The 15,515-nt window shown below is 43.1% G+C and overlaps 1 protein-coding gene across 1 annotated transcript in view; it reads right to left on the bottom strand.

Moving 5' to 3' along the window:
• The window catches only part of LOC134480516 (girdin-like), a 33,415-nt gene extending 18,473 nt beyond the window's left edge, over positions 1–14,942 (bottom strand). The window contains exon 1 of the mRNA XM_063268031.1: positions 14,512–14,942. The gene's annotated coding sequence lies outside the window, so the exon portion shown is untranslated. The remainder of the gene's footprint in view (positions 1–14,511) is intronic.
• Between the last annotated feature and the right edge of the window lie 573 nt (positions 14,943–15,515).

Genomic DNA, 15,515 nt, shown 5'->3' with positions numbered 1-15,515 from the left:
GCCTCTGCTCTTCAACCTGGCTCACTGACTAGCCTCTGCTCTTCAGACTGGCTCACTGGCTAGCCTGTGCTCTTCAGTCAGGCTCACTGGCTAGCCTCTGCTCTTCAGTCAGGCTCACTGGCTAGCCTCTGCTCCTCAGTCAGGCTCACTGGCTAGCCTCTGCTCTTCAGTCAGGCTCATTGGCTAGCCTCTGCTCTTCAGCCTGGCTCACTGGCTAGCCTCTGCTCTTCAGTCAGGCTCACTGGCTAGCCTGTGGTCTTCAGTCGGGCTCACTGTCTAGCCTGTGGTCTTTAGTCAGGCTCACTGTCTAGCCCGTGCTCTTCAGTCAGGCTCACTGGCTAACCTCTGCTCTTCAGTCAGGGTCAATGGCTAGCCTCTGCTCTTCAGCCTGGCTCACTGCCTAGCCTCTGCTCTTCAGTCAGGCTCACTGGCCTATGGGGCCTGGCACATCGCTTAACCATCTGCTCATGACTGCCTGACCACACTGACCACCTGACCGCCCTGACTTCTTAAAGCTGTCCTCTAGAAGGAGCACAAGAAACAAAAGAGAAGCACCACAGGGACCTTTTCCAATGGGCTTTTTCAACCTTAAGTACTTTCGTTATTTCTTTAAAAAAGTGAAATATAATTTCTGTAATTCATATGGCCAAGAGAGCTGTGCAGTAGTCATTGCTTTATGGAATTTGGTGCTAAATCAAAATATTCCTTTATTCTATTACGACGTTATCTGTATGTTATAAGATGTATCTTTGGAAAACACAACACCAAATTCCTAAAATCTAGATGTTTTAAGACATCAGATGATGGAGAAACATAACTGCTTACCCATCTAGACTGGCATTTTTTGCTATTCTGCAGGTACCATCAATTTTCCACATTACTTCCATGATTTTCAAGAATGATTAAGAGAAAAATAGGTTGAACATAATGGCCAGAAAGGGGGTTCTGTCAAGTTGTCTTATATTGGACAAGATACCAAGCTATGACTGGTCAACCTAAAACCATCTGTTCCCAAAACTAACAGAACTTAAAGAAAATACATACTTTCTTATCATTCCTCCTCCCCGATGGTCAGAGATTTATTGAGCACCTACTACGATCCTAGCACTGTGCATCTAAGGGTGTAATGGTGAATAAAAAACTTAATAAAAAGCCTCATTGAGGAATAAAAAAAATGAACCATAATTTTGGAACTCAGGATTCAATATTAGCAATACCACCATTTCTTTAACTGGTGATTTCTGAAAACTTCATCATTTTTTCCATGGGCTTCTATAGTAATGATACTGAGTCTTGATTTGGTAAATCACAAAAAGCAACTCACACTTCATTCTTGGCTCCCACAACTGTCAAAGGGAACAACACTGTCGCTGTCCATTGTGCTTCCCTATCAATCCTGCTATGGATGGTTATACATTCCAGTCTTTTAAATGTGTAAACAGGCCACCACTTGAGGGGAAAGGTTATTATAATTACCCAAACCGGTATATTCTCTAAAATTTTCACATAGCATTTTACTGATATCACAATGCAAATTCACCACAAATATTTAACCAATGAAAACAGAAATATTGAATAGCTCTGCAAATAGGAGCAATAATCATATACACTTGAAAACAACTATCATGGAAACAAACGACGTACTAGGAGAAAACATACATCATTAAAAGGTACAGAAGCAGCAAAAAAGACACTACATTTCTTGGTTTAAAAGTTAGGTGATACACTTGATCTTTAAAGACAGACAATGTACTTGATCTTTAAGCACTTCAACTGTGCCCTGTCCACATAGAAACTGCAGTAGATGACAATCATTTGTAAGATTTATTTATTTATATGTGAGACAATGCATCTGTCTTAAGACACAACAGAAGAGGGCATCAGTACTCCTTACAGATTGTTGTGAGCCACCATGTGGTCTCGGGCATTTGAACTCAGGACCTCTGGAAGAACACTTGGTGCTCTTACCCACTGAGCCATCTCTCCAGCCCTCACAATGGCCTCTTACACAGCATCACAGTGCTCTATTTCACTAGATGGCTCCAAGGTGATAACAGAGAAACTTTCACAGTTCCTGAGCACTTTTGAGTTTAACACCACCAGTGCCAACTCTGTGCTGTTGGCACATTCTGACCTGTCTCCTAAAGGTGGTTGTCAGCCACAAAAGGGATGGGTTAGCACCACACAGCATTCACTGCCCAATCCTAAAAACCGCTTCGATTCTAAAAAAACAACATTCCATGCTTACTCCATATTTGAAGAAGCCAAATGGTTAATCTGGCTCAAGGCTCTACTTTTCTTAGCTCATCAACATTCTTTTTCCACTTCTTGTCACAAGAAGTATTTTCTTATGCTGCAACTACACTGCAATGTTTGAAGGAAACCACCATAAACTCTGGGTGTCACCTCTTGAAATTTAAAATTCACGAAATAATTCATGGCTTTCTAATCAGCACCATGGAAAATAAACAAAAACAAGCAAAACCATTCCAAAGGAACTTGCTGATCTGGAGGCCTGCTCATAGCAGGCAGGAAAGAATTAAATTATGCAGAACTGTAATCTCTCAGAGCTTTGGAGGCTAAAAAAGAGGAAATCTCTGTTTATGTTCCCTTTTCCGGAGTAATTGAAGGAGGGTATATTACATCCTCCAAATACAATCTCTTGCAAGGGGCAACCAATTACAAAGTAGATCAGAAGAAATCTATTAAATAATACATTCATTGCCTGAGGTTTTAAGAAAATATTTTCCCATGATCCCTGTCCTTTAACATACAATAGAAACATTACAGGGAGTGTGCCACCAGGCTAAGCTTCCTCTTAAAAGCCTGTCCTGCCCTGGTCCAAGTCAATCTGGAGAGAGGTGAGATCCCCAAGTTGCTCTGGGGATGTCAGAGCACAGCTCTCATGCACACTCCAGAGCCCCTCTCCACTCTTTCCCAATGCCATAGGCTTTCCAATCCCTGCTTCAGCTCTCCATACATCCCTGAACCCTCCCTTCCCCTACCCAATGGGCTCACTTTGCATTGCCTCCTTCTGCCACTGCTTTCCCAGGGCGGGGGAGGAGGGCCAGAAGGAGCCTAAGGAGGGACGCGGGTCTCCTACCTACCTTTATGATGCTGCTCTGGCGGTGCAGCCCGCCCTGCTTGCTGCTTGCTGTTCCTGGGGAGCAGGCCTGCGGCCGGGCTAGGGGTCCGCGCGAGCGCCACGCCTCCATGACCCCTGGCAGGACTGGCCTGGGCTTTGTCCCTGGACACTGCAAGGCTGCAATCTCTGTTGGAAACCCCCCCGCTGTTGGGTGAACCCCAACGCCGCTAAGACCCCCTTCCCTGGCTGCTGCTTGTGCTTTTTCTTTTCTTTTTTTCTTTCTCCTTTTGTTCGCGATGTGGCGCCTGGGAAGAGCTCGCCTCCAGCAAGGAGGACATCGTGCAGGCAGAATCACCTCTGGGCCCTGTCGGGGTTGGAGAGGGAGAGAGAGTAATCCAATCTTTTGGATTACTGAACCTTCTATTTTTGAGATGACAGGCCCACCAAGGGTCCTACTGCATACAGAAGGTATGAATAAGTCTCAGGGGCTGGAGTAAGTTAAAAAGGTCTGTTACAACAAAGAACTGATTAAGAAAACAAGAGCCCAGCTGCTCATCAAGATCACAGTTGTATGAGATTAAGAAAATGTGAATAGGGCATCCGGTGAAAGATAAATTAATTAGGAGGTCATAGGCCTAGAAGGGTTATCCTTTGATCTCAGTGGAGCTGCCATTCTTTCTGCCATTCCTCCTTCTCTGCCACAGGACCAGAGACTTCCCCATACAAATGGCTGGCCTTGCCAAAGACCTGGCAGGGCTTCTCCCTGTAGAATAGGAAATGCAGAGTCCATGAGGACTCACCAAGAGGTCTCCTCCACACAGGTTCCTTGTTGTCAAAGGGAAATGTTCCTGCAGAATCCTGCCATGGCAGCAGGAATTCAACCTGGCTGCTCTTGGTCCAGCTCACTGGGTGCAGGCCTGAGGCCCAGGGGTATCTGGGGAAAGAAGCAGCACGCACTACCTCACAGCTTTCTCTTTGTTGGATGCAACTGCTAGGACTGTGATAGGATTTTTGTTTCTTGTGTGTTTATTAGAAATACCTACAAAGCTGATTAAAGTTGTAACATGCCTTCATACCCAGCGTGCAGAATGTTTTTACATCGTTGTTGTTCCTGTTTTATGTTTGGATTTTGTTTTTTAATCCCCTCAGGAAATTTCCCTGTGCTTAGAATGTTAAGCACATGCTCAGGAGGGATCGATTATTCAAGTTCGGCAAAGCTTTTGTTCTCACCATCACTCCACAGATGATGCCATTACTTTCTTTGAAATAAGAAATCAGTTATAGAGAAGTAAATTAACCTGTAAGCTATCAAAGAAGAAACACATCATGATTGTGGAATGGCACCCCAGTATTTTGTATTTCCTAAGTTATTTTTATTTTAAACTTTTTTATTGGATTTTTTTGGGTACATTTCATCTTTTTTAAATCCTTAAATCCTTTTTTAAATCCTTAACTTTTATTCCTCTCCTCCCATTTACAAGGTGGAATTTCACCTGTGATTGTTAGTCCAGATAGTTTGGTCAATGACTTAGATATCACCTTGGCCTAGTTTCCTTGGCATAAGCTGTGTTAGAAGCAGACTCAAAGATTCAGGACCAACAAATAATGAATTCCACTACATCTGGATCCCTAGCCTCACATCCAGGAAGGGACTGGATTTCCATTCACTATTTAAAAAAAAGATGCAGTTCATTAACATGTAAAAAATTTCTCAAGTATATTAAAGTGTTTACCATGATCATACAGTTTTTCAAATACCTGGCATTCATCTTTTTCCAAAACCTAAAATTTCTTTCTTATTCACATTTTTTGATTATTTTTTGGTATTAGTATCATTTTTTTTAAATTTCAGTTTTTTAATAGATATATATGTTTTATTCAAACGTTATTCCCTTTCCCAGCTTTTGGTCCATAAGCCCCCTTGCCGTGCCCTCTCTCATATGTATGGTCCCCCAATCAATGCCACTTAGAAACCCCTTCCCGGACATGAACATTTCCCTGCACTCAGGGTCCAACAAGGGCTTCCCATTCCACAGGTGCCCCAACAAGGATATTCTCTCCTACATATGCAGTTGGACCCCTGGGTCAGTCCATGTATAGTCTTTTGCTAGTGGTTTATTTGGTTGGCATTGCTGTTCTTATGGGGTTGCAAGTCCTTCAGCTCTTTGAATCCTTCTTCTAATTCCCATAAACGGCGTCCTGTTCTCAGTTCAGGAGTTTACTGCCAGCACTGACCTCTTTATTTGACATGCTCTGGATGTGTATCTCAGGGGAGATGTATATCCGGTCCCTTTCAGTAAGTACTTTTTAGCTTCATCAATCTTACCTAGTTTTGGTGGCTGTATACATATGGGCCACATGTGGGGCAGACTCTGAATGGCTGTTCCTTCAGTCTCTGCTTCAGATTTGGCCTCCATATCCCCTCCTATGGATATTTTTGTTCCCCATTTTAAGAAGGAGTGGGAGCATCTGCACTTTGGTCATCCTTCTTCTTGAGTTTCCTGAGATCTGTAGATTGCATCTTGGGTAATTCGAGGTTTTGGTCAACATCCACTTATCAATGAGTACATACTGTCAATGAGGGGTGCTGAGTATCTGGAAGAGAATGAGGGACAAGAGATGTGAAGAAGGACTCCACGACAAGAGTCTGATCAAGGCGACAATTTTATAATAATAACATCAATAATGGAGGTCTTCAAGGCCATCGCTCCCAAGAGCATACCAAGTGTGTTTTTCTGTGATTGGATTACCTCACTGTGGATGATATTTTCTAGTTCTTTCCATTTGCCTATGAATTGAACGTTGTCATTGTTTTTGATAGCTGAGTGGTACTCCATTGTGTAGATGTACCACATTTTTCGAATAAATTCCTCTGTTGAAGGGCATCTGGGTTCATTCCAGCTTCTGGCTATTATGAATAAGGCTGCTATGAACATAGTGGATCATATGTGTTTGTTTTATGTTGGAGTATCTTTTGGGTATATGCCCAGGACAGGTATAGCTGTGTGCTCAGGTAGTGCAATGTCCAATTTTCCAGGAACGTTCAGACTGATTTCCAGAGTGCTTGTACCAGTTTGCAATCCCAGCAACAATGGAGGAGTGTTCCTCTTTCTCCACATCCTCCCCAGCATCTGTTGTCACCTGATTTTTTGATCTTAGACATCCTGACTGGTGTGAGGTGGATTCTTAGTGTTGTTTTGATTTGCATTTCCCAGATGACTAAGGATGTTGAGCATTTCTTTAGGTGCTTTTCAGCTATTCTATATTCCTCAGCTGAGAATGTTTTCTTTAGCTCCGAACCCCATTTACTAACAGGGGTGTTTGGCTCTCTGTACTCTAACTTCTTCTGTTTTGTGTATACTTTGGATATTACCCTCCATCAGATGCAGGATTGGTAAAGATTTTTTCCCAATCTGTGGGTTGCCTTTTTGTCCTAATGACACTGTCCTTTGCCTTACAGAAGCTTTTCAGTTTTATGAGGTCCCAATTGTCGATTCTTGATTTTAAAGCATAAGCCATTGGTATTTTGTTCAGGAAATTTTCCTTAGTGCTCATGTCTTCGAGACTCTTCCCTACTTTTTATCCATTACTTTTAGTGTATCTGGTTTGATGTGGAGGTCCTTGATCCACTTGGACTTAAGCTTTGTACAGGGTAATAAGAATGGGTCAACTTGCATTCTTCTACATGTTGACCTCCAGTTGAATCAGCACCATTTGTTAAAAATGCTATCTTTCTTCCATTGGATGTTTTAACTCCTTTGTCAAAGATCAAATGACCTTAGGTGTGTGTGTTCATTTCTGTGTCTTCAATTATGTTCCACTGATCTGTCTGTCTGTATGCCAATACCATACAGACTATTGCTCTGTAATACTGCTTGAGGTCAGAGATGGTGATTCCCCCAGAAGTTCTTTTATTGTTGAGTATAGTTTTGCTATCCTGGGTTTTATGTTATACCAAATGACGGCAAATTGCACTTTCTACCTTAATAAAGAATTGAGTAGGAATATTGTTGGTGATGGCATTGAATCTGTAGATTGCCTTTGGCAAAATGGTCATTTTTTACCATATTCATCCTGCCAATCTATGAGCATGGGAGATCTTTCAATCTTCTGAGACCGTCTGCAATTTCTTCAGAGATTTGAAGTTCTTGTCATACAGATTTTTTACTTGCTTGGTTCAAGTAACAGCAAGTTATTTTATATTATTTGGGACTATTGTGAAGGGTGTCATTTCCCTAATTTCTTTCTCAGCCTGTTTACCCTTTGAGTAGAGGAAGGCTACTGAATTGTTTGGGTTAATTTTATACTCGGACAGTTTGCTGAAGTTGTTGATCAGGTTAAGTAGTTCTCTGGTAGAATTTTGGTGGTGCTTAAGTAGACTATCATATCATCTTCAAATATTAGTGTTTTGACTTCATCCCTTCTAATTTTTTCCCTTTGACCTACTTTCATTGTTTGATTGCTATGGCTAGGACGTTAAGTACCATATTGTACTTAAGTAGGGAAAGAGTGGGCAGCCTTTCTAGCCCCTGATTTTAGTGGGATACCTTCAATATTCTAAGTTTAGTTTGATGTTAGGTACACGTTTGATGTATTTTGCATTTTCCTATATTTAGATTCAGGCCTTCAATTCCTGATCTTTCCAGGACTTTATTAATGAAAGGGTAATGAATTTTGTCAAATGATTTCTCAGCATCTAATGAAATGATCATGTGGTTTTGACTTTGTTTATATGATGAATTTCGTTGATGGACTTCTGTATATTAAACCATCCCTGCATCCTTGCCATGAGGCCTACTTGACCATGATGAATGACTGTTTGGATGTGTTCTTGGATTCAGTTTGCAAGAATTTTTTTGAGCATTTTTGATCAATATTCATAAATCAAATAGGTCTGAATTTCTCTATATTTGTTGTATCTTTGTGTGGTTTAGGTATAAGAGTAATTGTGGCTTCATAGAAGGAGTTTGGTAGTGCTCTGTCTGTTTCTATTTTGCAGAATATTTTGGACAGTATTGGTATGAAGTCTTCTATGAAGGTCTGATAGAATTCTGCACTAAATCCATCTGGTCCTGGGCTCTTTTTGGATGGGAGATGTTTAATAGCAGTTTCTATGTCTTTATGAGTTATCGGGTTGTTTCGATGGTTTATTTGTTCCTGATTTAACTGTGGTACCTGGTATCTGTATAGAAAATTGTCCATTTCCTCCACATTTTCCAGTTTTGTTGAATATATATTTTTGTAGTAGGATCTGATGATCTTTTTAATTTCTTCAGATTTTGTTGTTATGTCTCCCTTTTATTTCTGATTTTATTAATTTGGATACACTCTCTGTGACCTCTCGTTAATATGGCTAAGCGTTTATGTATCTCGTTGATTTTCTCAAAGAACCAGCTCCTGGGTTTGCTGATTCTTTTGATACTCAGTTTTGTTTCTTCTTGTTTGATTTCAGCCCTGAGTTTGATTATTTCCTGCCTTCTACTCCTCTACGCTTTATTTAATTTTTTCTAGAGCTTTTAGGTGTGCTGTCAAGTTGCTGACATATGCTCTCTCCTGTGTCTTTTTGCAGGCATACAGAGCTATGAGTTTTCCTCTTAGCGCTGCTTTTATTGTGTCCCATAAGTTTGGGTATGTTGTATCTTCATTTTCATTAAATTCTAAGAAGTCTTTAATTTCTTTCTTATGTCTCCAATGACCAAGTTGTCATTGACTTCAACTTCCATGTATATGTGGGCTTTCTGTCCTATTTGTTGTTATTGATCAGCAGCCTTAGTCCGTGGTTTTTTGATACGAGGCATGGGATTATTTCTACTTTCCTGTATCTGTTGAGGCCTGTTTTGTGACCGATTATATGGTCAATTTTGGAGAAGGTACAATGGGATGCTGAGAAGAAGGTATATCCTTTGGTTTTAGGGTGGAGTGTTCTATAAGTATATGTTAAATCCATTTGTTTCATAACCTGTTAGTCTTTCTGTGTCTCTATTTAATTTCTGTTTCCCTGATCTGTCCATTGATGAAAGTGGCATGTTTAAATCTCCTACTATTATTGTTTGTGTTGCAATGTATGATGTTTTTGAGCTTTAGAAAGGTTTCTTATTGTTTAGGGACACAACTGCTATATACTTGACAAATATAGCAATCAACCAGAATATCCGTAGAAAGCATGTGACTGTTGACCACATGAGGATGAGTTTCTTTCAAAGATCATCATGATTTTTGGTAAGATCTTCCCTGTAATTGGTGGCATGGCTTCCCACAAACATGGTCCAGTTGTCTAGAATCTCCTCATTGGTCAGCATCTCATCCTTGTTTTTATCTGACTCATACACCAGATGCTGGGCCTCAGCCTGTGCATGGTCATAGTCCTGAGGGAGGATCCACTGGTGAATCTCATCCTAATCCAGTTTCCCATCCTTGTTCAGATCTGGGAAATCATTGAACTGCTCCCCAGACAAAACCCAGTCGGTCTCAGGGCAATTGTCCTCTTGAGAAAAAGATGTCCACAATGTACTCATCCTGGTCCACAAAACCATCCCTGTTCTTGTCGATATTCTCCACCGTTTCCAGAACTACAATCTCCTTCATATGTTCTAAATCCTCTTAGTGCAGAAAAGCAATGAACCCGTCCTGAGTAGCTGTCAGGTCACCGTCAAGGCCTTAAGCCTCCTCTCATCTCGTGGAGGCAACTTTTTAAAGTTGTGATGAACACAGATATCTTGGAAATCAGCAAGGTTTCCCAGGTAGTAGCTATAGGTGGCCTGCTTGTATTCCTCCCAGGAGATTTTTTCCTCTATGTCCCTATCATAATCCTTCCAGAGTTTAGCCACATTATGGTTGATGTATCTTTTCTGTACCTGTTTGATCCAAACTTTCAGGTCTTCAGTAGTAACAAGGCTGCCTCCATCACTGTCAATTGGATCAACAATTTTCCCCAGCCTCTCCTGCTCTCATCCAGGCTTAGGTTCAAAGGTCTTGGAGTCCTCCTACCCAGGAAGTCCTCATGATTGTACAGGGAACTGTGCTTGTTCTCTGGTGGCCACTGGCCCTGCTCTGAATCGGGACTAACCATGTGCTCCTTGCTCATCATGCTCTTGGCCCTGAATGCCAATACCCGTGCCAGCAGCAGCCCATGGGGAGTCCCAGGCTGACACCATGCACCACAGTCGTGATCAAAGGGAGGCAGCAGGGAAGTAGGGGCTCAGAGCACCTTAGCTCCTGTCCATCCCCAGAGAGGGCTTTTGTTACATTTCAAATGTTATCCCTTTTCCTGGTATCCCATCCACAAAACCCCTTATAACACCCCCTTCCCCTTCTACTATGAGGGTGTTACCACACCCACCCAACCACCCAGGCCTACCTGCCTCCTTGTTCTGGTTTCCCCTAAGCTGGGCCATCAAGCCTTGACAAGACTAAGGGCTTCTCCTCCCATTTGTGCCCAAGAAGGCCATCCTCTTCTACATATGCAGCTGTAGCCATGGGTCTGTCCATGTGTACTCTTTGGATGGTGGTTTCGGGTCCTGGGAGCTCTGGGTGTTTCTTAGTGTTGTTCTAATGGGGCTGTAAACCCCTTCAGCTCCCTCAATCCTTTCTCTTACTCCCCCATTGGGGACCCTGATCTCAGCTAAATGGTTGGCTGCAAGTATCTGCCTCTGTATTTGAAATGCTCTTTACCCTACTCTTTTGAGCAGATCACCACAGAGCAATGAAGATGTATTGTCTTGGCATGATGATGTACAGACAAATAGATGATGTCTTAATTCCTATAATTCTTATAATTCTATAAGAATTCCTAAAATGAGATTAGTAATTTTAAGCTCCTTTATAATGAGAATGCTATTAAGTTTTCTCTGGTAATCAAAATTGCATTGAGAACTCTTCTTCTTAAAGTGTCATGAGTGAATTGCTTCTGCAATACCAAGCAGGCATCTACAAATTAGAGCCCATCCTAAGAGGGTATAAACCAATTAACCAAAGTTCATAAAAAGAGAACTAATGATTTACTATAGGTGCAAGGACTGAACATAAATAATTGACTGGATTTACCTAGAGGTAATTTCACTTATTCTTTTCTCATAAAAATTACAGCTTTTAACTCTCCATGAATGTGCAGAGCTAGTGACAGATGGTGATGGTTTATCCTGATGATTACTCTTCATGGATATGCATGTAAACATTCTCTGTCGTAAACTGATTATCCAACTTATGATTTGAATTCCTGTGCAAACTTGTGGTGAACTTTTCACCATGTGATGCTGTGTTCAGAAAGATATACAAATGCTGAGGACAAAGAGAGAGAAAGCTTTTTAGACAGAACTGAACTGAAGAGAACAGAACTCAAGAAGAACTTAGAAGTAAAGCATAGCGTTGAGAGTAAGGCATTGAGAGTAAGGAAATTATTGTGACATAAGAGCAAGAGGGAAGGAGATAAGAAGAAGAGAGCAAGGAGAACCTTTAAAGCCAAACTTTATGGAGGCAAACTTATGTAGAAATTTTAGGAAAATGGAAGAACTTAGAAATAAAGGTTAAAATCACTGCTCTTCAGCCTTCAGCGAGGCTCACTGACTAGCCTGTGCTCTTCAGTCAGGCTCACTGGCTAGCCTCTGCTCTTCAGCCTGGCTCACTGGGCAGCCTCTGCTCTTCAGTCAGGCTCACTGGCTAGCCTCTGCTCTTCAGTCAGGCTCACTGGCTAGCCTCTGCTCTTCAGTCAGGCTCACTGGCTAGCCTCTGCTCTTTGGCTGGGCTCACTGGCCTATGGGGCCCTAGCACATCGCTTAACCATCTGCTCATGACTGCCTGACCACACTGACCACCTGACTGCCCTGACTTCTTAAAGTTGTCTTCTAAAAGAGCACAAGAAACCAAAGAGAAACACCACAGTAAACTATTCCAATGGGCTTTGCTTAACCTTAAGTACTTTCATTATTTCTTTAAAAGAGTGAAATATAATTTCCGCTATTCATATAGCCAAGAGAGCTGTGCAGTTGTCATTGCTTTATGGAATTTGGTGCTAAATCAAAAGATTCCTTTATTCTATTATGATGTTATCTGTATGCTGTAAGATGTATGTTTAGAAAACACAACACCAAATTCCTAAAATCTAGATGTTTTAAGACATCAGCTCATGGAGAAACATAACTGCTTCCTATCTAGACTGGCCTCTTTTGCTATACTGCAGGTACAATCAATTTTCCACACTACTTCCATGATTTTCAAGAATGATTAAGACAAAAATAAGTTGAACATAATGGCCAGAAAGGGGGTTCTGTCAAGTTGTCTTATGTGGGACAAGATACCAAGCTGTAACTGGTCAACCTAAAACCACCTGTTCCCAAAACTAGCAGAACTTACAGAAAATACATACTTTCTTATCATTCCTCCTCCCCAATGGTCAGTGATTTATTGAGCACCTTCTACGATCCTAGCACTGTGTATCTAAGGGTGTAATGGTGAATAAAAAACTTTATTCCTCATTAAGGAATAAAGAAAAATGAAACATAACTTTGAAACTCAGAATTCAATATAAACAAAACCACCATTTCTTTAACTGGTGATTTCTGAAAACTTCATCATTTTTTCCATGGGCTTCTACAGTAATGATACTCAGTCTTGATTTTGTAAGTCACAAAAAGCAAGTCACACTTCTTTCTTGGCTCCCACAACTGTCAAAGGGAACAACACTGTCGCTGTCCATTGTGCTTCCCTATCAATCCTGCTATGGATGGTAATGAATTCCAGTCTTTTCAATGTGAAAACAGGCCACCACTTGAGGGTAAAGGTTATTAAAATTACCCAAACCGGTATATTCTCTAAAATTTTCACATAGCATTTTACTGATATCACAATGTAAATTCACCACAAATATTTAACCAATGAAAATATTGAATAGCTCTGCAAATAGGAGCGATAATCATATATACTTGAAAACAACTATCATGGAAACAAACGACGTAATAGGAGAAACGTTACATCACTTAAAGGTACAGAAGCAGCAAAAAAGACACTACATTTCTTGGTTTGAATGTTAGGTGATACACTTGATCTTTAAAGACAGGCAATGTACTTGATCTTTAAGCCCTTCAACTGTGCCCTGTCCACATAGAAACCGCAGTAAATGACAATCTTTTGTAAGATTTATTTATTTATATGTGAGACAATGCAGCTGTCTTCAGACACACCAGAAGAGGGCATCAGTACTCATTACAGATGGTTGTGAGCCACCATGTGGTTGCTGGCATTTGAACTCAGGACCTCTGGAAGAACACTGGTGCTCTTACCCACTGAGCCATCTCTCCAGCCCTCCCAATGGCCTCTTACACAGCATCACAGTGGTCTATTTCCCTAGATGGCTCCAGGGTGATAACAGAGAATCTTTCACAGTTCCTGAGCACTTCTGAGTTCAAACACCAGCAGTGCCAACTCTGTGCTGTTGGCACATTCTGACCTGTCTCCTAAGGGTTGTCAGCCACAAAAGGGATGGGTTAGCACCACACAGTATTCACTGCCCAATCCTAAAAAAACCCTCGATTCTGAAAAAGCCACATTCCATGCTTGCTCCATATTTGAGGAAGCCAAATGGTTGATCTGGCTCAAGGCTCTACTTTTCTTAGCTCATCAACTTTCTTTTTCCTGTTCTTGTCACAAGAAATATTTTTTTATGCTGCAACTACACTGCAATGTTTGAAGGAAACCACCATCAACTCTGGATGCCACCTCTTGAAATTTAAAATTCACAAAACAATTCATGGCTTTCTAATCAGCACCATGGAAAATAAACAAAAACAAGCAAAACCATTCCAAAGGAACTTGCTGATCTGGAGGCCTGCTCATAGCAGGCAGGAAAGAATTAAATTATGCAGAACTGTAATCTCTCAGAGCTTTGGAGGCTAAAAAAGAGGAAATCTCTGTTTATATTCCCTTTCTCCAAGTAATTGAAGGAGGGTATTTTACATCCTCCAAATACAATCTCTTGCAAGGGGCAACCAATTACAAAGTAGATCAGAAGAAATCTATTAAATAATAATTCATTGCCTGAGGTTTTAAGAAAATATTTTCCCATGATCCCTGTCCTTTAACATACAATGGAAACATTACAGGGAGTGTGCCACCAGGCTAAGCTGCCTCTGAAAAGCGTGTCCTGCCCTGGCAGGTACAGGCCATTTAATTCCAAGTCATCTGGAGAGGTGTGACAGCCCCAAGTTGCTCTGGGGATGTCAGAGCACAGCTCTCATGCACACTCCAGAGCACCTCTACACTCTTTCCCAATGCCATAGGCTTTCCAATCCCTACTTCAGCTCTCCATACATTCCTGAACTCTCCCTTCCCTACCCAATGGGCTCACTTTGCATTGCCTCCTTCTGCCACTGCTTTCCCAGGGCGGGGGAGGGGGGCAGAAGGAGCCTAAGGAGGGACGCGTGTCTCCTACCTACCTTGATGATGCTGCTCTTAAGGTGCAGCCCGCCCTGCTTGCTGCTTGCTGTCCCTGGGGACCAGACCGGAGGTCCGGCTAGGGGTCTGCGCGAGCGCCAGGCCTCGAGGTCCCCTGGCAGGACTGGCCTGGGCTTCTTCCTTGGACACTGCGAGGCTGTAGTCTCCGTTGGAAACCCCGCCGCTGTCATAGCGCGCCCTCCCGTGGCCGAGGTGACGCCCAACGGCGCTAACGCCCCCTTCCCTGGCCGCTTCTTCTCTTTTTCTTTTCTTCTTTCTCTTTTTGTTCGCGACGTGGCGCCTGCGAAGAGCTCGCCTCCAGGAAGGAGGACATCGTGCAGGCAGAATCACCTCTGGGCCCTGCCGGGGTCGGAGAGGGAGAGAGAGGAGTCAGCTTGGGCGGCGGCGCCCGGGCTGCCAGCACCTGCGGAAGGAAAACTCGCCCAGGCACACGCGCTGCTGCGGGCGCCAAATATAACGCACGCGCCCCGTCCCCTCAGGCCCCGCGCTCACCCACGAGCTCCGCGTGCCCTGAGGCCCGGCTCGGGCTCGGTCGAGCTGCGGGGTGGGAAGGACACGTGTGCCCACTCCAAGGTGCAGGCAACACCGGGAGGCGCGACACGGGGAGGCGCGTGCTGTGGAACTCCCGGCTCCGCTCAGGCGCGTCAGTACCCCTCAGGGCTCTGCGGAAGCGCAGGGCGGCTTCTGCGGCCCCCAGGCCCACCGTGACTTAACCGCGGCCCTCACCTCTGGAGCTTCCAGGTGCCCCAGGCTGGAGGCTTGGGCATGGCGATTGTGGTTGCCACTCTCCTAGGCTGGCTCAGCAGGGCGCAAGCCACCACCTGGTGTCCTCACCTGAAGGCATCCTGATAGGGCTGAGAGCCCACATCCAGCAGGGAGCCTCAGTGCTCAGGGCCATGGTCTTGGCTCTGCACCTTGTTTCCAGCCCCTCACACATATGGCAGCATCACACATATGGCTCCTTCTACCAACCGCCACTAATCAC

The sequence above is a fragment of the Rattus norvegicus genome, chromosome 9 (genome assembly GCF_036323735.1).
Source record: "Rattus norvegicus strain BN/NHsdMcwi chromosome 9, GRCr8, whole genome shotgun sequence".
Taxonomy (NCBI): Eukaryota; Metazoa; Chordata; class Mammalia; order Rodentia; family Muridae; genus Rattus; species Rattus norvegicus.
This window is presented reverse-complemented; position numbering and strand designations above follow the sequence as displayed.